Source organism: Sminthopsis crassicaudata, chromosome 1 (genome assembly GCF_048593235.1).
Source record: "Sminthopsis crassicaudata isolate SCR6 chromosome 1, ASM4859323v1, whole genome shotgun sequence".
Taxonomy (NCBI): domain Eukaryota; kingdom Metazoa; phylum Chordata; class Mammalia; order Dasyuromorphia; family Dasyuridae; genus Sminthopsis; species Sminthopsis crassicaudata.
Window position 1 is genome coordinate 599,763,783 of NC_133617.1, and position 25,420 is coordinate 599,789,202.

Consider the following 25,420-nt stretch of genomic DNA (forward strand, 5'->3'; position numbering starts at 1 on the left):
TCTCTCTCCCTTTTTCCTTTTTTCCCTCTCCCCAACCCCACTCTGTTTGTCTTTATAATTGTATTGCATATATGTGTATATAGATATATACATCCACATAATATACATATATATTCCTTTTTCTTTTCATGTCCATCTTTGTATAGGCCTGGAATTCTTCCCTCCTGACCTCAGTCTCTTGAACCTTTAATACCCCTGGAATTGAAATTCAAGTGCCATTTCCTTCAAGAGGTCTTTCTAGATTCTTCCAAATAATGTGTATTTATTTTAAAAATAATCTGTATTAATCATATGTGAACTAGGAATATGTGAGCACTTTGAGGTCAGTCTTTTGCATTAGTATCTCCAGCACTTAACAGGATATCTGATGCATTTACAGGCTTAAAACACGCTTCTATACTGCAAAGAAAAAAGTACCATCCTTGCCCTCAAGGAGCTTACAGGAGACAATAAGAACATTTATTATTATTGTGCTTAGTAGGTTATACTGAGGACAATGTCAAGACACAAATTGCTCAAGAAAAACTGTGATGGGAAAAAAACAAACAAACAAACAAACAATTTGGAAAAATGGCAATTGACCCAACAGGTGATGGAAAGATGCTGCCCATGACTAGTGATGACTTCTACATGTAAATTGTGAATCCTTAAAGACAAGTTTTACTAAAAAAAGAAAAGAGGTGAGTTGATAAGAATAGAGAATAATAGATGGCCAGGCCAAGACTTGATTGGCACTTCTTTAATAATAATAATAATTAATAATAAGATATTTGTTAAAAAAAATTATAAAATAATTTTATTTGAATTTTAATTTATATGCAAAGCTACAAGGATTAAAATTATACCATTTATATTAAAAGAAATTGAAGCAGAACTCAATCAATGGCACTTTACTGGGTCCATGATCCCCTTTAATGAAGAGGAACTTAGATCTTCCTCATGATCTGAGACGTCTCCTCCTTTCAGGATCCTGCTTTTAGGACTAGTTGTCCAGTCATTCTGGAACAGCTCTACCAAATACAGAATAATTCCATTGATTGACATGTGATGCATAAGCTAACCTAAGCAAAATATAACAGCAGAGTCATAAGTAGGGTGAAGTAATGAATATCTCTATACAAGATGGACAGTCTTCTACTTAATTTGAATAGAAGAAATACCACAGTCAGTGAGTTAAGTGGTCATAAGATGATCTTCTGCTCTTATTGGACAAGGAATTGGTCCAAAAGTACAAAAAAAATTTGAGGAACTTTCCACGTAGTTGTGATCTCTGCCCCACAGGACTTGTTCACAATGACAAGGCAAAATAAGGGTGGAAGGCCTCTAGTTAACTTCCTATAATTAAACAAGTGAACTTACAATATGCAACTTAGAACTCTGAGGCCTTAAATATAGAATTTTGATATGATTCTATCAAGTTGATTAATACTGATTGGCATCTGGTAGGAGTCCAAATGAATTACTTCTCTCAATCTTTAATAATTCACAAAAATAAGTCACTATTTTCTTTTAAATTTATTTTAAAATATATTATAATTCTTAATGTTATAGTAGTTAGTATAAATTTAAATTCAAAAATTCTTCTGTCTAGAGAGAGAAATCAGATCAATGGCTGCCATTAAGTATGAATGAACACTTTCTTATCATTTTGTACAGGATAGTATTATCTGTAGTATGACATCATATCAAAGGCTTGGTAGTTTGTATATAGATCAGAATATTTTATTTTGTACTTTTTATGTTTATATCAGTTTGTATTAATGTCCAAAACAAGACTTTATTGTTCAATGATTGAAATAAGTTCTACTTAATTTTTTTCTTAAATTATAATTTTGCAAATTTAATGAAAGTGCTTTTAATTTAATTTCAAAAATGAGTTATTGTATTTAAGATTTTTTAAAAGTACTACAAAATATAAAGATCATGTTGATATTTTATTCTCTGATTTATTTATACTACTTATAATATAATATAAGCTTTAATCTAAGATAGAAGATTGTTTTGAAAATTATCTATTTCATTTCAAATGCTGTTGCAAAAATAGGCAACATTTTCAGTTTTTCTTGGAGTAGGTAATATTGGTGAATGATAGTAGGCTTTTTGATATATTTTAATTTATGAGTATCAGCTATTATGTGTTGCAAATACTTTCTGAAATGAAGCTATGGGCATTTGTGTTGTGATTAAGGACCATAAGCAAGATAGTGTTTTTCTGTAATATCTGACAAATAGTATTGTGAATAGCTGGGGGGATGGGAGGGAGAGTTCACCTTTTCTTAGTCACCTTACATACTCCATGGGATTTAATATAGTAGTTTAAATTAAGACAGTCATTTTGGCTACATACAGTTCAATGTTTTAAGTCACAATGTAGGCATTAAATTGCAGAGGCCTACAAAATTCTCAAGTGCTGGAATAAGATTAAAAATATAATTGAGAAATATTTTAACAAAATTCAAAAATACAATGCAGCATAGATAATAATTGATGATTTATGCTTTTCTAAGTCAATATGTGACTCATAGGGATCCATTCATATTGATTTGAGTTTGACACCACTATTGTAAGTCAATTCTCTTAAATTTTCATTGATAAATCAGTATTTCTTACATAGGCCAATGGATTTTATAATATATTTTAAATCAAATTGTTTTTATGAAGATTGGGCCTCCCTGAGGGGAAAAAATTTCAAGGGACCTGCATACTCTAGAGGCAATCCTGGATAATAGTATAAGTTTAAATAGAACCAAAATCCTTTCTGAGATGGTTATTATTTTTTGCATCAGATACAGTAGTCTTTATCTTCACATAAAAATTTTGATGATAAATTCCTGGCTTAGGTAACATATTTTATTCATGAAATCTCTCTGTCAATTGGGTCCTAGCCCTATTTGACAGAGAGCTCAGGTATCCTCTTGCGGACTATTAATATTAACTTCCATCATTTATTTTTCACTTGGAAATCTTATCTGAGAATTTCTGAATTTGGTTTAGATCTCTAAAAAAGTCTTAACTTTCTGCAAGCCTTGAGGCTACCAAGGCAGTGAACATAGATCAGATTTATTAAAGGCATGTAAAGAAAAGGAAGGGACGAGTTTCTTAGCTCCAAGGCAATAAAACTTCTCTTCCAATGACTAGTTTCCCTTACCTCTAAAAGTCTAGTTACAGTCCTAGGTCCTAGATACAGGCTGTAGTATCAACTAGTGAGCCTCTGTCTTGTGTACAACACAGGTCCAATTTGCAGGTCCAAGTTTTATCAATGTCAACTACCTTCTTCCTTCCCCAGGGAGGGAACACTCTCTCTATTGGTCTGTGTAATTTTTCTTCATCATGATCCTGTAACTCCATAACTTTCTGTCTGACACCATAGTTAGTGGGATTTCTGCAGTTTCAGGCCAGCTTCTAACACTTCTTGGTGTTCTGTTGTTAACAGTCTCCTTGCCTTGTTCCATGTCATTTCTGGCTACCCTTGCCTAGAAGCTTCATTTTTCTTCCCACTTTCTTCATGCTTCCTACTTTTCTATCTGAAAACTTTCACTTCCTTTTGGCCACTTCTTATCCAAATTGTCTTCTCCCATGCCCTTTCTTTTACCACACACATAGGGGAAGACATATTCAAATGAAGACCTACCTTTGATTTTCTGCTCATGGCTCCTGCTTACTGATTATCACAAGTAGTAAATAATGAGTAAACCCATTTATCCAAGAAAATAGCAAACAAAAACTGGAGAAATTATACTGATTAAAAGATGCCAAAAATACACAAAATTAAATGAGCTCTTTAGATAGGACTGAGATAAAATCTCAACTCTACCAAAAAAGAAGCTCTAATTTTAACCCACAGGGAAAATTTCCAAAGTCTACAGAGAGGGGAGGTAAGCTGGAAATCAGAAACATGTTGAAAATCTTTTGATTTTGTTCTTTTTTCTATTCTGTTTGTTTGTTTGTTTCCCTTCCAAGACTGTTTTTTCTCTTTCTCTCTACATATTTAGAGTTGGTCCCAAAGAGAATCTGGAACATATCAATCTCTTTCTCTCTGAAGAAAACTCTTTCCTATCCAAAGCTCTTCCATCTCTCTCTCCCTTATATATAACATTGTGCTCAACATTCTTTCCAGTAATCCTGAGTTATATGTGCTCAGCAGAATTCTGCCATAGAGGAATTGTAGGCAAATTTGTTGACAGAGTGGTGGGGGGATTAAATTGTCCCTAATGGAATAGTGGAGAAATTTTCTTTGTATGTTTCCTTTGTTCCCTCCCTCCTTTGTTTCTTTTCTTTTCTTTTTTCCTCCCCTTTCTCCCCTCCCTTCTTCCCTCCCTTCTTCCCTCCCTTCTTCCCTCCCTCTTTCTTTCTTTCTTTCTTTCTTTCTTTCTTTCTTTCTTTCTTTCTTTCTTTCTTTCTTTCTTTCTTTCTTTCTTTCTTTCTTTCTTTCTTTCTTTCTTTCTTTCTGCTGCAACCTCTCTACTCACCTCTAATCTCACATCTTCAACTACCTTTCAGACATCTCAAACTGGATGTCCAGTAGACATCTTAAGCTCAAAGTATCAAAATAGTATTGATTTACTTTCCTTTTAAATCCTCCCAATTTCCCTCTTAGTATGGGGGACACTACCACCTTACAGTCTCCCAGGATCACAACCTAGGAGTCATCCTTTATTCCAGACTCTCACCCCTATAGCCAATCTAATGTCAATATCTATTGATTTCACTTTTGTAACATCTCCTGAATGTACCTTCTCTCCTCTGACATTACCACTGTTCTGGTGCAAGTCTTCATCACCTCACATTAGGATTACTGCAATCACCTTTTCTTTTCTCTTTTTTTATCTTTCCTCCTTTCTTCCTATCTCTCTCTTTCCTTCCTTCCTTCCTTCCTTCCTTCCTTCCTTCCTTCCTTCCTTCCTTCCTTCCTTGCTTCCTTCCTTCCTTCCTTCCTTCCTTCCTTCCTTCCTTCCTTCCTTCCTTCCTTCCTTCCTTCCCTTTCTCTTTTTCATAGTTCCCATTTAATTCACTTGCTATTATTTAAATAAATATTTAAAAATAACTACAATTGTAGTAGTAATTTTAAATTATAATATTTAAATACTATTTATATATTTTTCTCTTTACACTTCCCAGTATATCCCTCTGTTTCCTCCTCAGAAAGTAATCCCTTTAATGAGGAATGATTGGGAGAAAGATGGTAGGAAGGGAGGAAGAGAGAGAAAAAGGGAGGGAGTGTTTAGATAAAAGTAACAAAAACATAAGTCAAGTCTAACAACATATACAGTATTCACCACCTTGTCAGAAAAGAGTTATATTTTTAGATCTCTTCTTATGAACCAAAGTGGTTAGTTTTGATCAACCAATAAAACATAGATTAATTCAATTAATTGAATACTAGTTTCCTGACACTTAAAAAGATACAAAAGATAATTTCTGCCCTCAAGGACTTTACAATCTAATGGGGGAATGATAAGTAAACAAATATGTTCAAGCTATATATTTGTTAAATGCAAAATAATTAACAGAGTGAAGGCAACAGAATTCAGAAGGATGGGGAAAGGCTTCCTGCAGAAGATAATATTATCGTTGGGATGTAAAGAAAGACGGGGGAAGTCGGCAGGTTAAGAGGGGAGGAAAAACATTCTAGATTATGGGACAACTAGAAAAAATTCCTGGAGCTTAGAAGATTGTTTGAGGAACATCCCAGAGGCCAGAGGTCACAGGATTGAAAAGATCTTGCTGAGGAGTAACATATAAGAAAATCAGAATAGTTGGAAGGATTAGGTTACAAAAAGCGTTCAATACACAGAGGATTTTCTATTTGATCTTGGAGGTGATAGAATGATTGAGAGCCACTGGATTTTACTGAATATGAGAGTGACAGGGTTGGACCTGTGTTTGGGGAAAATCATTTTGGTGGCTGAAGGGAGAATAAATTGAATAATGAGGCACTTGAAGCAGACATACTCACCAGCAGGTGATTGCAGTAATCCTAATGTGAGGTGATGAAGACTTGCACCAGAACAGTGGTAATGTCAGAGGAGAGAAGGTACATTCAGAAGATGTTACAAAAGTGAAATCAATAGATATTGACATTAGATTGGCTATAGGGGTGAGAGTCTGGAATAAAGGATGACTCCTAGGTTGTGATCCTGGGAGACTGTAAGGTGGTAGTGTCCCCCATACTAAGAGGGAAATTGGGAGGATTTAAAAGGAAAGTAAATTAATACTATTTTGATACTTTGAGCTTAAGATGTCTACTGGACATCCAGTTTGAGATGTCTGAAAGGTAGTTGAAGATGTGAGATTAGAGGTGAGTAGAGAGGTTGCAGCAGAACAGGTATATTTGAGAATCATTAACATAAGAATGATAATTAAACCCATGGGAGCTGATGAGATTACCAGCTATAGAGGGAGAAAAGAAGAGGGCCCACTATAGAATACTGAATGATATTTATTGTTAGAGGTCTTGATGGATAGTGGTCTTGATCTGGATGAGGATCTAGCAAAGGAGAATGGAAAGTGGTCATATAGATGGAAGGAGAAACAGAAGAGTATACTCCCCAAAAGCAAAGTGGAAGAGAGTATTAAGAAGGAGACAGCAATCAGCAATATAAAAGATTGTAGAGAAGTTGAGGATTGAGAAAAAGCCTTTGGATTTGGCGATTAAGAAATTCTTAGTAACTTTGAAGAAAGTAGTTTTGGTAGAATGATGAGACAGGAAATTAGATTGTTTTGGATTAAGAAGACAGAAAGTAGAGGCATTTATCAAAAAAAATTTTTTTTTTTTTTGGTTCTCAGGGAGTGCACTTTATTGAATGAGTGGACAAAAGGGGTGAGAAGAAGGGATCTAGTCGTTCCATGTCCAGTGGCAGCTGTGATCAAGGCCAGGCTCTCTGGCAGGAAAGGTGCATTTATCAATTTCAAGGAATATAGCCACAAAGGAGAGGAGAGATTCCGTTTTTAATATTGTGGTCATTGTGTATTTTGTTTTCACTCTTCTTACTTTTACTGGTTCTTATGTGGAGTATTATCTAACTAGTGATCCATAGTGGCAAACTGCAGAAATCAAAAGCAAGCTCAGATGATATTATTCCTATAGGCAGCTGTAAACTAGATCCAGTGCCCAAGCTTTATCCTTTTCTGCTCTTCACAACAATAAATGCAATGTGGGCTAAAAACAATATGGAGCTCTCTCTGAATGAACACTGAACATCCAGACATAAAGGATGTAAACCATGGTACTTCTCTGACTCTACTAATCTGATCTTTACCAAATCTTTGGTGTCCTTCAATTCTCTTTTCAAATGGCCCTTATCCTGGTAGGATTTATTTGGTCTTCCCATGTAGTAGTGCCTTCCCCTTCTAAGTTATCTTGTATTCTTCTCTAGTTATACATATATACAATGTGTATATGTGTATGTATATTATTCATATTCATATTATTCATAGAGATAGATAGTAGAAAGAGAGATAGATATTGCCTCCCCTGTTGGAATGTAAACTCTTCAAAAATGGAGTCTATTTTACTTTTATCTTTATATCTATCAACTCTACTTAGTTCCTGGCATGAAATTATAATTTAATAAATACTTGTCAATTGAATTTTGGTACTCTTTCATGTACTCTTTCTATTGTACTTTCTAATGTACTATTCTCTGGAACTGCTAAACATCACTATAAATGCCAGTGTAATCAATCACTTACTGGTGAGAATTAATGGCTTCAAATTAATAACCTCTATATGTCACAGCCCATAGCGTCTCAGTCTCCAGGCAATGAATTCACTTGTTTAGAGAGATGTCATTGTATCCTTCACACTAAGCAACAGAGTCAACACACATTCTTAGGGCTCCTAAGCACTTGTCAATAGAAATAACAACAATGATAATAGTAATCATCATTATCAGCAGCATTTATATAACACTTTAAAACTTTCAGAGTGATGTGAACTACCTCTCTGCCAGGAAGAATCCTATCTGGTTATTATCAGATATAACTAATTTCAATGACAATATTCTATTTCAGTAGAGTGATTGTGAAGATAAAACTTCTTTGTTCCCCAAATCTCTGTGCATTCTTAAACAATCTTTGAGAAATTGATTAGTGCATCTTTAGATAAGTCCTCCTGGGACCTGGTGTGCCAGGTACATCCCATCTAGCTCTTTGACCTTCCTTCTTGAATTAACACTTTTATGCCTTAGAAACCTCAGAGCTATATTTCCTCTATAAAAGATCTGGTTGTGGTGAAGATCTTTGCTAACTTTTTTTCAGGACTAAGTCCATTATCAGGTTATTCTCCCTCATCGTAATGCTTTGACTCTAATGGCATCTTTCTCCTTACTCTGGATAACTTTGGTTAGTCTAATTATATGCTCTCCCAACTCTACTTCATATTTACCATTCCTGGTGTCTATTGTATCACTTCATTTTATCTGTAACCTCTTCCCCTAAATAAATCTATCTTTTGTCAAAGAGAATTGTGAATTTGTCACATGAAAACCTGAAAATATAAAAAAATTAGGCCCAGAAAGATCTAAAAAAAAGAAATCACCTAGTCCAACCCTTTCATTTTACAAATGTAGAAGTTGAGGCCGAGAGGTGCATGAGATTTATCTATTATGTGATTGGAAAGATGAAGTAATCATTCTTCTAAATTTAAAAATTGATCACAGAATCATAGATCTCTGCCCCTGTTACAACCTATGTGATTTTAGACAATTCATTTAATCTCCATGGCCTTTAGTTTCTTCAATAGTAAAATTAGGTATTTGGTCCTGATAGACTCTGAGGGCTATTTCAACTTTAAATCAATTTAGAGCTTGCCTTAGTGACTAACTCAAAATCATGTAAGTAGTATGTGACAAAGATTGTGTTTGATTAGATTCTAACCAGTGCTGGGATTCTCCTGTTACTTTTCCTGATCAGTGTTCAGTTAAAAAAAATGTCAACTATTTCTTGTGAATCTTGTATATTTGCTCAAAGCTCATTTTATTTTTCTCTTTTAAATTTCTTTTTTTTAAATTGAATTTAATTGAACTTTTCCTTAAAAAGGGGGCAGGGCAAATTAGCTGTATTAACTGACAATAATTTGACTTTATATATATACTATGCCGACCCAGAATACTTTACCTTTCTATTCAAAGTAAGAAGGTATATTTCTTCATCTTTTCTCAGGGTTGACTGCTAATTATCATCATACCTTTCTTTTGCTTCATTTTAGTTTTCTTTTTATTTATTGATCATTGTAACTATTGTGTATCTTTTTATTTATGATTGTAATCATTGTGCATATTTTCTTCCTCTTTGCATCAGTTCAGATGTCTTCCCATGTTTTTCTGATTTCTTCATATTTATCATTTCTTTCTTTTTTTTTTTTTTTCCTTTTTCTGAGGCTGGGGTTAAGTGACTTGCCCAGGGTCACACAGCTAGGAAGTGTTAAGTGTCTGAGACCAAATTTGAACTCGGGTCCTCCTGAATTCAGGGCTGGTGCTCTATCCACTGCACCACCTAGCTGCCCCATATTTATCATTTCTTATGCATGGTTCAGTAGCACACCTTCATATGTTACTCTTCATTGTCATTCCTAAATTAAATAATAATCCCTTTGTTTCCATCTTTTTGGCTACCATATTAGTGCTTTTATGAATATTTTTGTACATGTGTTTTTGTGGTTGTTCAGTCATTTCAGTTGGCCTGATTCTTTGTGATCACATCTGGAGTTTTCTTGGGAAAAGTAGTAGAGTGGGGTGCCATTTCCTTCTCCATTGGATTCATTTTTTCAGGCAGACTCACACAGATAGGAAATATCTGATACGGCATTTGAACTCAGGTCTTCTGATTCCAGGCACAGTGCTAGTGAGCCACTGCCTGCCTTACTATCTTTTATTGGCTTGCATATACTTAGCTTCATGGCTTACATTCATGGACCAGTAAATGAACATAGTATTACCAAATTTCAAGCCTTAATTGGAACAGTTATATCCTGAAATGTTTGACAGTCATCATTTTTATGACCTTCAAGTTATTTCCTTCTAGTTAGCCCTTAATCTATAGGTTCAGGCATGTTAAGTTAGATTTTTTTTTCAAGTACTCAATAATAGATAATGGCTTAGAAGAAAAACAAAATCAACATCACAATGATTTGGCAAAGGAGGCATGTTAAGGAAAGCATCACTTTCTATCTGGAGACACAAGATCTATATTTGAACCCTAGCTCTATTCCCTATTAGCTGTGTTATCTTTGGAAAACAGCTTCTTCCAGACTTGGAAATAATTTGTTCCATTGTAAATTGAATTGGTTGCACTAAAACATTCTCTAAGGTGTCTACCATATCTAAATACTCATGGAGATCTTTGGGAATTATTCTTATTTCTGACCCAAGTTAACAATCAAGTTGTCTGGTTACTGCCTGCCTTGTCCAAATTCCACTCGACAACCAAACTCTGATGTGTTGAGCTTGTAAAAGTGTCTTCTTAGCTCTTAGCTTTCTCATATAATGCTTTCAGGACTCTGACAACTGCTCACAATACATTTATTAGGGACCATCACTATTGCCCCACCCACACATAACTAGTGCTGTTTGTTTGCAATAATATTCTACCTCCCATGAAAACCATAGTTTGAATCTATGAAAGAATTTTCTACCTCTGAAAATTATTTGCATATGAAATTATCTTCAAAGTAAGGAGAGTAGATGAACCCTCAAAGCTTGCATCACATAAATTAGCCTGGGAAAAGCCCCAAGGAGCAGACTGTAGGAAACAACTTTGTCCTAGTTCCCAGGAATTTAATAAGCTTACCAGATTCTGTTGCCTTTCCCACTTTCCAAGTTTCAGAGCCTTAGGTACAGAGGTAAAACAGGGACTTGCTTATCCACTGATGATCATTGTAGTGGATATATTGGTGAGAAGAGAAACAGGACTTAGTTACCCTACAATAAGTTTTCTTCATTGACTTTGAAACCTTAGAGGCAATTTTACCTCTCCTTCCCTGGAGTACAATCAGTGACTTAGTCCAGTCAATTCCTCCTTTGAAATGTCTCATCTCAATTTCTTCCTGTAAACTCCTTGAAGGCAAGGGCTATATTTTGCCTCTCACTGTAGGTCTAAATTCAATCAGTCAATGAATCAGAAAACATTTAAGTATCTTCTATGTGCCAGCCAAGTGCTGGGGATATAAAAAGAGGCAAAATATAGTCCTTGCCTTTAAGGGGTTTACAATCTAAAGAGAGACAATGTTTCAATAAATATATACAAAGTATATACAGGATAAATAGGAAACAATTTAAAAGAGTATAGGCACTAGAATAAAGAGAGGTTAGGGAAGGTTTCTGATAGATGATTTTTAGCTGAGGGAGTAGCTATACTTTAACAAAGAGCTTAATAAGGAAAGGCTGGGATAATTATTTGAGGAAGATGGCAGAGGGCAGAGAGAAAGCAGAAATGAGAAACTCTTAATTTTATCTTCTTTACCACAGATAGCAATCTATAAAATGGATTGAATTATAAGAAGAACAACTCATACTTTTATAGCCTTTTAAGATTTGCAAAGCTCTGTTCTCACAGAAATGGGAAGAATTCTGGGAGCCAAGAGATGGAGTTGTATGTATTTATTTGTTTATTTTGTGGAACATCCAGGAGACTAGTGTCCCTGTATTGAAGAGTACCTTTTGGGACATAAGACTGGAAAGGTAGAGGAGGTCTAGGATATGAAAGACTTTGAATGCTAAGCAGTTCAACATGATCGCTGGCACTGGAAAGAGTGTCTACAACTGAGGTTGAAAATAAGGAAACGGTGATCCAGAGAGATCGTGACAGATGTAAGTGACAGAGATTGGATTTAAATTAATTCCAGAATTAATGCTTTGTCTGGAAACATATGTGTTCAATTAGAAGTTAACTGGCTAGTTGAGATTTCTTTATACTGGACCATTGCTTGTTTTATTTTTTCTTTTAAAAATTGTTTTAAGTTCTTATTGATGCCTTTTGTTTTTATACACAAATTAATATTAGAATCAGAGTAGGAAAATGGTGCCTACCAAAAATCCAAGAACAACAAAAAAAGTATAATTGGATAATAGCAACAGGTTAACAAAACTTTTTAAAAAAAATTTAAACTATATAACAATTTAAACTATATAACAAGAGGATTAACAAAAAAGTCTGGGATAATTGCTTGAGGAAAATGATAGAGAGGGTAGAGAGAGAAGAAATGAGAAACTTTTGGTTTTATCTTTGTCACCATGGAGAACAATCTATAAAATAGATTGAATTATAAGGAGACCAACTCACACTTTTATAGCCCTTTAAGATTACAAAAGTCTGTTCTCACAGAAACACTGAGAAGTTAGTAGTATGAGTATTATTATCTTCCCTTTAAAGATGAGGAAAGAGAGGCTGAAAGAGCAATTAATTTGCCCACAATTATGGAGCTTGTTAGGCAAACATTATTAAGAGAGTATTGAAGCTCAGCATTAAAGAGAACACCTAAATAATTGTAATGAGGTTGCAACTCAATATAGAGGCAGCATGATCTAGTAGACAGACAGCTGGCCTCAGAGCCCAGGTGGTACCAAGTTCAAATCCTGCCTCTGACATACCCTAGCTATTTGATGATGGGTAAAAGTTACTTAACTTCTTGTTCTAATAAGTTCCAGGGGAGGTGACAACCAGCCCTGGTAGAGGAAGATGCTGATTTCAATAGAATCATAAATCTCTTGATGTAGTAGGAAAAACATGGGCACAGGGTTCTATTCCTGGGTCCTGACACATTTTTAAAACATATCTCGACTGGCCTTCTCATCTTTCAGGTGGAGATTTTAGATTCTAATCTTCTCTAAGGCCTTTCCAACCCTAACTTTCCATAATTCTCTGTGCCCCAGGATAGCAAATCCAATGACAGATTCTATTGCAGAATTATTATTGGCAATCTTTAAGAAATCTTTTAAAAAGGGGATGATAATAGAAGAATGAAAATGTATATTTCACAGAATCTTAAGATCTTCTAAGAAAAGTACATAAGAAGTTTGGCCCAACTGGCCCCAAGCTTTGCCTTCTTAGTTGATTATAATCTCAATGTGCACCATTAATGTGATGCAGTTGTTAAAAATCCTGATGTATTATTAGACTAGTTTTGTTGGGTTACATTAAAAGATTTATTAGAATGTGCAGATCAAGAGAGGTAATAATCCCATTGTTAGATGTCCATCTGAGAGTTGTGTCTAGTTTAGAGAGACCTTTCAACAATGTCATGAACAACTAGAGAACACTTGGGAGAGGGCAGTAAGTATGGGGAAATATCTGAAAAATATGTTATATGAAGGAATATGCAAGATTCGTGGAGGCAGGAGAGCTACATGTGTGTGTTCTGAAAACATCTGAGGGAGAAAACATAGTGAAGGAAAGTGCATAGGCTACTTCTGTGTGCTGAACATAACAATCCAGACTAAGTGATCTGAGAATGGCAGCACGGGGTCTCAAAGTAGAAGTTTTTTGGACTTGTCATGTGGAGAAGCTGAGATTCCTATCCTCCTTCTGATATTTAGCAGCTGGGTGACCATGGGCAAAGACTTTAGTTTTTCTATCTTTTAGCCTCAGGTTTTCTTCTTAGGAGAAAAATAATATCAGCTAGCATTTATGTAATGCTTCATGATTCACAAAATGATACACACACACACACACACATAAAATCTCCTTTGATTTTTAGAATGACTTTGTAAGGTAAGTGCTATTATTATCTTCATAGTGTGTGTGTGTGTGTGTGTGTGTGTGTGTGTGTGTGTGTAGGGGGGCAGTCAAAGTTAAGTGACTTGCCCAGTGTCGATTCTAACTCACATCCTCCTGACTCCAAATGGTGCTCTCTATCCATTATACCACCTATTTCTCTATCCTCATTTTATAGATGAGAAAATTGAAGCAGCAGAAGTTAATTAACTTGTCCATATAAACACAGCAATAGGAACTATCTGAGGTAAGATTTGAATTCAGGTCATCCTGATTCAAAATCTTGGTGGTCTGTCTGTTGTACTCACTCCCTGATCATACATTTAGAGCTGAAAGAGCTCTTAAAGGTCATCCAGTCCAACCCTTTCCTTTTACCGAGAAGGGAGATTGCAGTGACTTGCCCGAATTCACACATACATTAGAAATAGCAAAGCTAAGTCCTCTGATGTTATATCCAGTCCCAGTGAGCATAAGAATACATACAACACTTACCTCATGGTGAGGTTAGGAGGCTCCAATAAAATAATCTGTCTGAGGCACTTTGCAAAACTTGTTGCTATTCATATGATTTGTGTGGTTCAGAGTGTGTGGAACAGACATCTAATGTAATCACTGGTTCATCTTTTGGGCTTATAAAAATGTTCTTGTTGTGACAGTTTCAGAGAAAACCTAACGTATTATTAAGACAGATCAACGAATAGATAGGAAAAAACCCAACAATTGGTGGGTGGTTCTGTTCTGCTCTGTCACATTTTCTCCATTAGATGGATGGATAGGTCATGTTCAAAAGGGGCAGAGTGTACTCTGCTTCCTTAAACTGGAAAAAAACCCAATAATACTAGCAAACAAACTTTACTGCAGATGTGGATACACACCCCCTATGGCTTTAATGACTGAGGAAAAATAAAAAAAATTTATAACAGCTTTGGTACAGTTGGTTTCTAGCATCTGAAAACACAAGAGAAATAAATGGGGATTTTCTGTTGGCAGCTTGGTTAGAGAGTCAGCAAGACCAAATTCAAATTCTGTCTCTGACACATATAGACTCTGTGACCCTGGCAAGATATTTAATTTCTCAGTATTCTAGTCAGCTCTATAATATTATAAACTGCAAAAGGTGCTGACTTGCATTGGTAGAAGCACTGAAGTCATTTAGGAGTTTTCAGTGTCAGTGAAATCACAAGTCCAGCAGGAAAGCTGTCCCTAAGGTGCTAACGAGGAAAAAAGTAAAAATTAACTTTGATATAGTGCTTCAATGTTTGTACAATATTTTTTGTAAGTTAACTCATATGATCCCCAAAACAATACAGCAAAGTTTTATAAGAGAAAGCTTCATGTACTGGATATGATAGGACTGGCTTCAAATCCCACTTCAGATGCAAATACAAGCAGTGAGACCGGAGTAAGTAATTTAAATCCTTTATTCCTCAGTTTTCTATTCTGTAGAATATGTAGAAATCTCTCTAAAGGACTGGATTCAATGGCTTCTTAAGTCTCTTGCAGTTCTAAATCATAATTATTTTAAGTCACCACTTAAAAAAATAAACAAACAAAAAACTCTTCCTCAACTTCTCTTAATTCTAGTGCCTTCCCTAGGTTGATAACTTCCTATTTTTCCTGTATATAGTTTGCTTTGTATATATTTGTTTTCGTGTTGTCTCCCCCATTAGATTGTAAGGGCCTTGAAGGTCTTTCACCTCTTTTTTGTGTCCTCAGTATTGAGCACAATGCCTTCTACAAAGTAAATGCTTAATAAATGTTGATTGAACTGAATTAAATAATTCTATTATTCTGTGACTTAGGAAACCCAGAGGCTTGCTCAAGGTCAAACAGATAATAATGTGTTCTATCCAGACTGAAAGTCTCTTACTCTTTTCACTACTCTGTAATCATCTCTAGCAGTTGGATTCATCCATAGTCAATGTCTGCACCAAGCAACTAGTATAAGGATAGGACAACCTTTTTTCTAAGTACCTTAATTAGAAGGTAGTGTCCTGTTTGCCTGTATTGGCATCAACTGTAAAAGAATTAAAAGTGAACACATGCATTTTCCTCTTCTGTAACCAGTATGACATTAGATAGAAAACAGGCATTCTTAAACATGGTAGGTAAGTAGTGATGGGTCAGTACGCCACTCTGGTATTATGTTCTTTGGAAAAATTATTTTTCATAAAAGCATATGCATGTATTGTGATTTTTTTGTGTGTTGACCTGGTTCATCACAATTGGTTTGTTTGTATTCATTAGGCAGCCATTTCTAGAGCCCTACAACAGCTCAGTCAGTATTCCTCCTTTTAAAGGCAAAGGATAATTTGCAGATTCCATGTGATGAGACTGAAATTAGTCTTTTATTTCCTAACCTTTTGTGCTCTGTCTGCAGCTGCCAAAAAAAAAAAAAAAAAAAAAAAAAGGCTCTATTTCCAAATGCAGAACCAAGGGAGTTGGCCAAATTGGATTCAGCAAACCTATTGTGTTACTCTTTTTATTAACTGTTTAGAGGAACACAACATTGTTCTCTCCTGAAAGCTATAATGATGACACACGTGAGGGTTCTCACTTTCGACTCAAATTCAGAATTTCAAAAATAATTTTAAGTACCTATTCTAATACAGATCCAATATCTCATGTTGGCCCTGCATGTTATACCAAAAGGCGAGGAGGGTAGAGATTGAGAGAGATGTGGCACATCTAAACTGAAGGTCTCAAAAACAGGAAAATGCCAGGTTGGGATGAAAATATTAACCTGCCCTTGCTAGGGCCTTCCATTAACTGCATTTCTGTTTCATGAACAATGAGTTAGCAAAAGTAAAGAATAATTGGAAGTGTTTGTCAATTTTGTGTATACACACACACACACACACACACACACACACACATATATATATATATCAGAAATACTACATACATAGGGGAGGAAAGAAAAAAAATTACATGTAATTTTAAAAAAAAGAATAGCAAGTTATACATAACAGATTTGTAGCTTCAGATATAATTATCTTTTTATCATATTATATTTTGAAGAGCCTTATTTTATTCTATAAATTAAAAATAAAATAAAATTTAAAATACATATAATATATAAAATATAATATATAATAATTACATATATACATGCATATACACAGAAATGCAATAAAATATACATATAAATATATACACACGTACATGTAAATGTACACATGTAACATTTGTGTGTATATATAGGCATGTACAAACATATTTATCATATGTGTTACATACACACATGAACACCAGACAATTAGGATTTTCTGTTAGTGTCAGGTTCCATGTCTATGGCTCTAGGTTAAAAGGAAGAATCAAAGTACAGACCTAGGATTCTTGATTCACATGAATTGGTCCTACATTATGTAAAATCTAATTTCAGTTGGAATTGTGTTGTGTTTCTTATACCCCTTTACCCACTAGCAGAAGGAAAAATTGAAAGTGGGGAGGATGTTGGGAGAACTAAGTTAACTGTACCTTTCCTATAATTCTAAGGTTCAGGAATTATATTGTTTTATTATTTCTCTGCAGAAATACCACCAGACACAGTTAAGTATAATGTCTCTCTATATAGAGAGCTAACTCTGATTCTCCAAGGCTATGTGGCTAGGGCTCTGAAATGTAGGGAAATAAACAGCTAAACTGACTGGATAAAATCATAAAGACCACACTCCAATAAGAGTGTTATTGAGTGGAAAGAAACAGAACTAAATGATAGAAAATCACCCATCCAGTCTTTGACAATTATAGGTACTTCCCTGTGCTTCAGCTCTTTGAGGAGGAAGGAATACATATCAGGGTGAGTGAGGGACTCCCTGGATTAGTTTCTTTTTGCTTAGTTGTATGGCTTCTCAATAGAATTCTTTCCTCTCCTCCATTAATATCACTATTTCAAATGAAGAATAGATCATGTGAAGGATGCCCCATACAGAACATACATACCCCAAACAGAACTCATCATCTCCTCCCCAAAACCTGTCCTCCCTCCCATTTTCATGATTTTTTATTTCTGCTGATGGCATCTGTCACCTGGATTCTGAGCTTCAGTCAACTTAGGCTTTCTCACGTATCACATCTAATCAGCTTCTTTTTGCTTAGTAAGATCAGACTGTGGCTAGCAATACCACCTGATAGTTCAACTATTACATATAATCTCTCTCTCTCTCTCTCTCTCTCTCTCTCTCTCTCTCTCTCTCTCTCTCTCTCTCTCTCTCTCTCTCTGTCTGTGTGTGTGTGTGTGTGTGTGTGTGTATGTGTATGTATAAAACTGTGCTAGGAACTAGGGTTATAAAGATGAAAAATAACATAACCCCTTTTCTCTAGGAACTTATGGTCTATTAGAGTACAGCTTAAACTACTCATGATCTCTTTTCACCCAATAAATTTTATACAATCAATTCTTATATAGATATATAAAACACATATACAAAATTGACCATTTACTGATATAAATCATACTTTCATGACTTCCACATTCAGTTAAGAGACTCCATGTGGGGTTGCAACCCACAGTTTAAGAAGCTACATATTAGAAGATCAAACATATATATATATATATATATATATATATATATATATATATATATATATATATATATATATATATATATGTTAGAATATAAAAATACCAAAGGAGAGAATCAAATTCTGTAAGGAACACATTGCATAGGACAAGATCACTTTTGATCGCGCCTGAGCTGGACCTTGGAAGAAGGTTTGCAAACAAAGAAGTGGCTTACTTGGATCAATATATTAGGTAGCATTATGAAAAATAAATTAGATGGGAGCTTGATGAGAAGAAAGGAGACCAAATCATAGGCAATTAAAATAATTAATAAAATAATAATTCTAACTAATGACTGTGCCAGTAGAGGAGAGGGAAAGGCTCTGAGATGCTCTAAAAATAGAGTGACAGTCCCTGATTAGTGATGGGTGAGAAAGTCGAGGATGACTGAAGCTCAGAATCTAGGTGACGGATGCCATCAGAGGAAATCAACAATCATGAAAATGGGAGGGAGTGCAGGTTTTGGGAGGAGATGGTGAGCTCTCTTTGGAGTATGTTGAATTTGAAGTGCCAGCAGGACATCCTTCCCGTGATCTAGTCTTCATTTAAAATAGTAATATTAATGGAGGGGAGGAAAGAATTGTTGAGAAGCCATCCAACTTTTCTTGCATCACGGCCCCTGCTGCTAACAAACTGCATTCCAGGTGAGTTGCATGCCACTTCAATATGTCTACATCTTGAGACTCTCTGACTGATGAGATTGCCAGACAGTCTTAACCAAGTCTGTAAAACAAGCTCCAAAGAGTTGGGATTCGGGCAGCTTATTCCAGAGATCTCAGGATCTTATTTGACTCCTCTAAATCAGTTACCATTACCTTCCACAAGCTTCCTCTCTAATCTGTTCTCCACTGAACAGGAAAAACCCTTAGAAAGGGAGACGAATTTAGTCCTTAAAATCAAACAAAAGTCTCCTATGATTCAGTTTTAATCCATTTCCTTTATTGGACAAGATTTTTGCCCCTTTACATCATTTCTTTCTTATATCCTGTCTTTTTGTTCCATGGTATTTGTTCATTACTCTAAATGGAAGCAAAATTTAGGGTGCTTTAAATGACAAACAATTTTAAAAATATATTTATTTTTGTTTTTGGTTTGGAGTTTGTTGTTGTTGTTAAGGCAATTAGGGTTAAGTGACTTGCTTAGGGTCTGAGTGTTAAATGTCTGAGGCTGGATTTGAACTCAGGCCAGTATTCTATTGACTGTGCCAGCTAGTTGCCCCTTGGTTTTCTTTCTTTCTTTTTTTTTTTAATATCACTATCACCACCTGCTTACTCCCTTTACAGCCTAACTCCCTAAAATGGACCTTGGGTTTATTTTGCACATATTTTGTATAGGTATATATATGTGTACAAGGTGTTTTCCCTGATAGAAGGTAAGCTCTCTGAGGGCAGGGACTGCTTCATTTTTTTTGTCCTTGTATTTCTACTGTCTATCCCAGGGCTTGGCATTTAATAGGTTTTTGTTATGGAAACAAGCATGTTTATTCTAACTTTCCTTCATGTTTCTAACCGTATTTATAACTTCTCCTTCCTAATCTTCCAGTGCTTAGCATTCTCTCAAACAGAGACCAGAATGGACACAGCATTCTAGTGAGATCTGGGCTATATATGAGAGTCACTATGCAGTTCCTACCTTCTCTCCCATTGCGCATTCCAAAATCATACCACCTCTCCCTCCCATCCCTTTATTTATTTCAGCAATAATTCTACATGATTGGCTCATCCAAAAAGCCAGAACAAAATAATGACTTCAGATTCTCATTCTATGGAAACTGAAATATCCTTTTTACTAGGAAATGTTAGCTCTGATGCTATTATAGCTTCCTGGAGAGAGCCTGCTTTTGTTGTTTCCCTGCTGGGCTTGAGTGAGCCCCAAGTAGGTCAAGTGGCTCACGCAGTGAGCCAATAGATCATCCTAAAATAGAATTTAGATTAGTAAATTATTTCTTTTAAACTATGTTCAGCCCAAACTATCATTTGGGAAGATTACCTATTGTCATAGAGTATTTTAGAACAGGGCTATGTGACTAAGTGAGGATAGGGACACATTCCAAATAGCTGAATGAATGAATGACAAAGTATTAATAAATTAATTACTTATAAATATAGTAGGCCCTATGAAGATTTGGCTGTGTATTATAAAAAGGAGTTTAATTTTGTGTGTTATGAAAAGAGTAAATTAGGAGAACCTGATCAGGATCTTTGCTTTGCTCTTTATGACCATGAACAAGTCCTTCCTCTTGGAGTCCATTTCCTTGTCACTAAGATGGGAATCATAATAGTTGTACCATCTACTTCTTAGAAAGTACTTCGTAAACCTTGGAGGTATATATAAATATGAATGAATATTAGGGAAAGGTAGAGAGTTAGATGAGCAAATCACACCATTCATGTAACTCTTTACAATTATTTAATATCTGCTGGGTTAAAGAAATATCAATATATTCTCCTGAGAGTGATTATAGTGAAATCCAAGCCCAGCTGTTCTTGTGAAGGAAGAAGAAAGAGTTTAGTGAATGAAGGAGAAAAGGGAAAGAGTGAGCCAAAACAAAATGTGGATTTATGATTGAGTCTATGAAAAGAAGGTATTGAACGATGAGGAATAAATGTAATGAAGACAGCCATGGAGCCAGTGCTGTAATCAAAGTGTCAGAGACACAGGAAGGGAAGAGAAATAGGGCTTTTTAGAGTCAGTTGTGTGATGGGTGTGTAGGAAGTGGCTTCTCTGGCAGGAAAGATGCTTACAGCCCAGCTTAGAATTGCTGGAGAAGACCCTTATCTCTGGTCCTTTGCTGAGCTCCACTGAGTTATCAGAATTGTGATGGCCTTCATGACAAAGCCCTGTTAGATTATCTGGTTGACATAGAATTGGGGTTTCATAGTCTCATATAGGAAAAGAGAGCATTCAAGGAGAAAGCAAAGGCATCTAGATTCTGTGTTATCTATGTAGATAAATCTGTGTCATCTCTTATCATGAAGATGGGATAGCAATCTTATGAAAGTGTGACTTAGATTCATCTAGCATTAAAATATGGTTATTGATATTTAAAAACATGTATTTCAGTGAGACTATTATGACATTTCAAATAATTTAAATTATGTTTTTTTGTGAAGCAAGGGTAGGACATCAAACTTAAATCCTAGGAAGCAATGAAAGCAGGAAGGAAATTCACATTTTGTTGAAAGTGATACTCCAAAAGCTAAAGAAACACAAGTATACAGTATAAGAGAAGTTATTTAAAGGACAAAGCTTCTGACCTGCCATAAAATGAATAAACCTAATCTTCTTAAAGTGAGGCTTATTATTTTTTTCTTTTTTATTATGAACTTATAAACATACATAAATATTCTACTATATAAAGAAGAAAAAAACATTATATGTGAAACTATGAACATCTCTTAGATTATTTTTTAAAGGTTTAAAGGTTGTTCTATATTAAATCTAACACTGTAGCAACAAAATATTTCTGTGTCCCTATGAATTTTTATTTTATTTGGTATGGTTTTTGTTTTATTGATTTTTTCTTTTCTTTTCTTTTTTCTCTTTTCTTTCATACCTGCCTATCATTTCCCTCAATATCCCCTCTCCATAACAAGTAAAACAGTAAGAATGTTTAAAGGTAATCTAGAGTCCTCATTAAGACTTGTTGATTTCATTATGCAGATTATAATATTATGATCCTGAATTTAAGGTTGAATTCAATTAATTTTTTCCTTGGCATGTTGAAGAATGTTAAATTTGGATTTCAGGTTAAGTATTGTAGAGATGATTGCCAACCTGTTTAAATATGTGAATAACCAGAAAGATTTTTGGTTGCCTAAGGATTTCAAATATGGCTAATTTACTTTACTGGTCAATGCTCACATTCTGGCAATTCTCTCCCTAGATTATCCAAACATTCTCTCATGCTGATTTTTATTATCACCAAATACAACATCTGAAAAAATTAGAATAGATACAGGGAGGATAGGAATTATTCTTACCTTTCTGGGTTTGGGTTATGATAAGATCTCTCTGAGAGAACAAAAAAATGCTTCCACTTCCGTAGAGCTCTAGAAGTTAGTAGCATACAGCGTGACCAAATCCATGTGAACAAAAGTTCTATGTTATGCACAAAGAACAAATAATCCCAGACTTGGATCAGATACTGTGTATGCTGAATAAAACTAAGAACTTTTTCAGATCTGTCTCAGGTTCATATTTTATATATATATATAATTCATACATACATACACATGTATACAGAGTTATATAGTTATGTAAAAATTATCTATAAAAACATTTTATATAAATATAGGTTTATAATATAAAAATACTGATATATGTGCATCTATATTATGTACATATAAATTTATGTATATATACATACATATATATCACTATTTTCATCCATATCCTATGGATATACTCCTTTAAAAAAAGAGCAAGCTATCTTGTTAATGTAAACAGATACTCAGTAGAGAGAGGAAAAAAAAGAAAGAAAAGAAGGAGAAAGAGGGAAAGGAAGGGAGGGAAAGAGGGAGAGAAAAAGGAAGAAAGGAAAAGAAAACAAAAATGGAGGGAGGAAAAAAGAAAAATTAAAAGGTTTTTATCTGCTTCCTATATGCAAAAGACTGAGCTAAGTATTAGAACTGTAAATAAAATAATAAGACAGGGAACACACATTTTCAGGGGGAAACAAATGTTTGATCTAGTGGTCAATTAGTAGTGTTCAGTTCCAAAATATATGATAATGCATCATCTTTAAATCAGTATCAAAGACTTTGTTCTTCTGAGTAAAAGCACCTGTAGAAGTAGTTTCTAGGTCACATATTCTTGGGAATTGCTTCCCAGGTTGATGATTCTGAGAGCTGGAATGGACTAGAGGACTGAAGGGTGGGATGGTATACTACTACTCCCAGAATTCTTGGGATTATCTGAATTCATCAAGAGTTAGTGCTGGTGGTAAAAAGGATGATGGGCCCTTCTCCACAGTGATTTGTCCCCTCAATGATGGTGCTGGGGCCTGGCTGGATAAAGAAACACTTGTATAGAGTACCTTGCTGTCTCAAGCCTATGGGGGTCAGAGTCCCAGGCTATCTCCATCATAGGTTCAGTGGATGTAAATACCTTGACTGTAATAAAAAAAAAGATTAAAAAATTTTAAAAAGAAATATGGAAAGATCTATTTGAAGTGACGCAACTAAAATAGTAGAACAAAGTCTGTTGTTAACAGAAAAGTGGAAGGAAGGAAGTCAGGGTGGGAAGAGCACAAACTTTATTTTTGTTTGCTAATTTATTTCTTCCTTATTAGATGCCAGTGATTTTATGTATACACACACCACTCATATGTATTTCTTGCTTTCTGTTTGATTATTTGGTTTTCATGTTCATTAAATTTTACACATGCATGTTTTTAAAGAAGGAAGACAAAACAGGAGAAGGAGAAAGTAGAGAAAAGAGAAGAAGAGAACTAAAAATTACATTAGAAACATAAAATCTTAGAATTCATAGGATCATAGATTTAAATGTGTAAAAGACCCCAGAGATCAGGTAATTCAACCTCTTAATTTTACAGATTAGGCTCAGAGAGGTGATGTAACTAATAAAAGTCCCATAGGTTAATAAAAAAGCAGAACCAATAATGAACTCAGTGCTTGCTTCACTGTGCCATTTTGGAAAGGATCTTAGAAATAATCTAGTCCAATCTACTATATATACTTACTTGAGCTGGACTAGGAACCATGGATTTGAGGATTAAAAGGTAAAATTTATCAGGACTGTTAGAGTTTTGGATTTAAAATCTATAAAGAAATTTTGTGATTTTCACTATTATTTTTTAGTACTGAATGTGCTTGTTGGTGACATTCAGGATTTGTATGAGGTACAATGGGGTAAGAAAAGTAGAGATAATACTAAGATTTATATATATATATATATAAAACATATATAAAAATGCCGTTTAGGATGTGTGTATGTGTGTGTGTGTGTGTGTGTGTGTGTGTGTGTGTGTGTGTGTGTGTGTGTGTATGAAGGCTTCAAGGAATATAAAGGAAGAATTGACTCTATAGCTTCCTGTCCCATTCTCTTTCACTTCTGCACTACTTGGAAATATGCACAATTTTATCCAATGAACAGAACAGATTGACCCATGTAGGAAAGTGGAATAATTTTTTTCCTATTGATGATTCAATGCTGACCATCCAGAATCAGGCTCTGTGGATCACCTCTTCTTGTGCCCACCATAGGAGAAAAGAAAGAATTGGTCATCTGTGTATTTTAAAAACACTACTAATGCCTTCCAACAATAGTGTTAGTAAAATTAGTTACTGATCTAGAATGTCCATTTTCTGGAAATTGAGGGCAAAAAGAATGATGCCCCAGACAGATTATATATTATCCCCCAAACACTCAAACTTAATATTCTAATCAAGCAATGGTAATGGAAAACAGAGAGCATATGCAAATAAAATTACTTTAGTAATGAAAATGGAAAAAATGTAATTTGAAAATATAATTTGACTTGCAAGAGAAAAAATAACCAAGTTAGGTGATGGTATCACTCAGATAAATTAAATTCCTGGAATATTATGATAACTTGTTCTTTCTCTTCTCTCCCTGAAACACAGTGATCTAGATTTTTTCCTCTAACCCACTGAGAGAGCTTCCCATAAATAATAACATACTATGAGAGAGAAAAATAATCATCCACTGTCCATTAAGTCCCCTTGCCATTAATGATGTAAATAGGAGTTTATTTTAGAAGGTTTGAACTTAATGTATACAATGAGTTACAACTGTTAACCAAACAGAGCCTGGCAGGAAGCATTTGGACTTATCCTTTAAAGTCCTTAGTCATTACATTCTGTTGATCTTCCAGTTCTTCTTCCATGTGACTCTTAAGGAGTGAATGAGAAATTGTGGACTGTGCTGCCATCGGTGTGCTAATAGCTTGTGATCTTTTGACTCCACTATTCTAACCAGGTGGCTTTCTTATTCTTCCAGCATTGCAATAAAGGAATCTCTAGAAATTGATTAATGATGATCATAATGAGTGGTGCTTATTCAGTTATTTTCCATGCAATGTGTCATAAAGTGTTCACTCATCTGTAAAAAGGAGCTCCATGTGCTGGGAATGTCTGGGGCAGGCACACTTCTCTACTG

General features: G+C 34.9%; 1 long non-coding RNA gene across 1 annotated transcript in view; it reads right to left on the reverse strand.

Annotated features, from left to right (window-relative positions):
• LOC141555445 (uncharacterized) overlaps positions 1-22,322 on the reverse strand; it is a 75,597-nt gene extending 53,275 nt beyond the window's left edge. Inside the window, exon 1 of the long non-coding RNA XR_012486194.1 lies at positions 22,261-22,322. This is a non-coding gene — a long non-coding RNA (uncharacterized LOC141555445). The remainder of the gene's footprint in view (positions 1-22,260) is intronic.
• Positions 22,323-25,420: the final 3,098 nt, after the last annotated feature.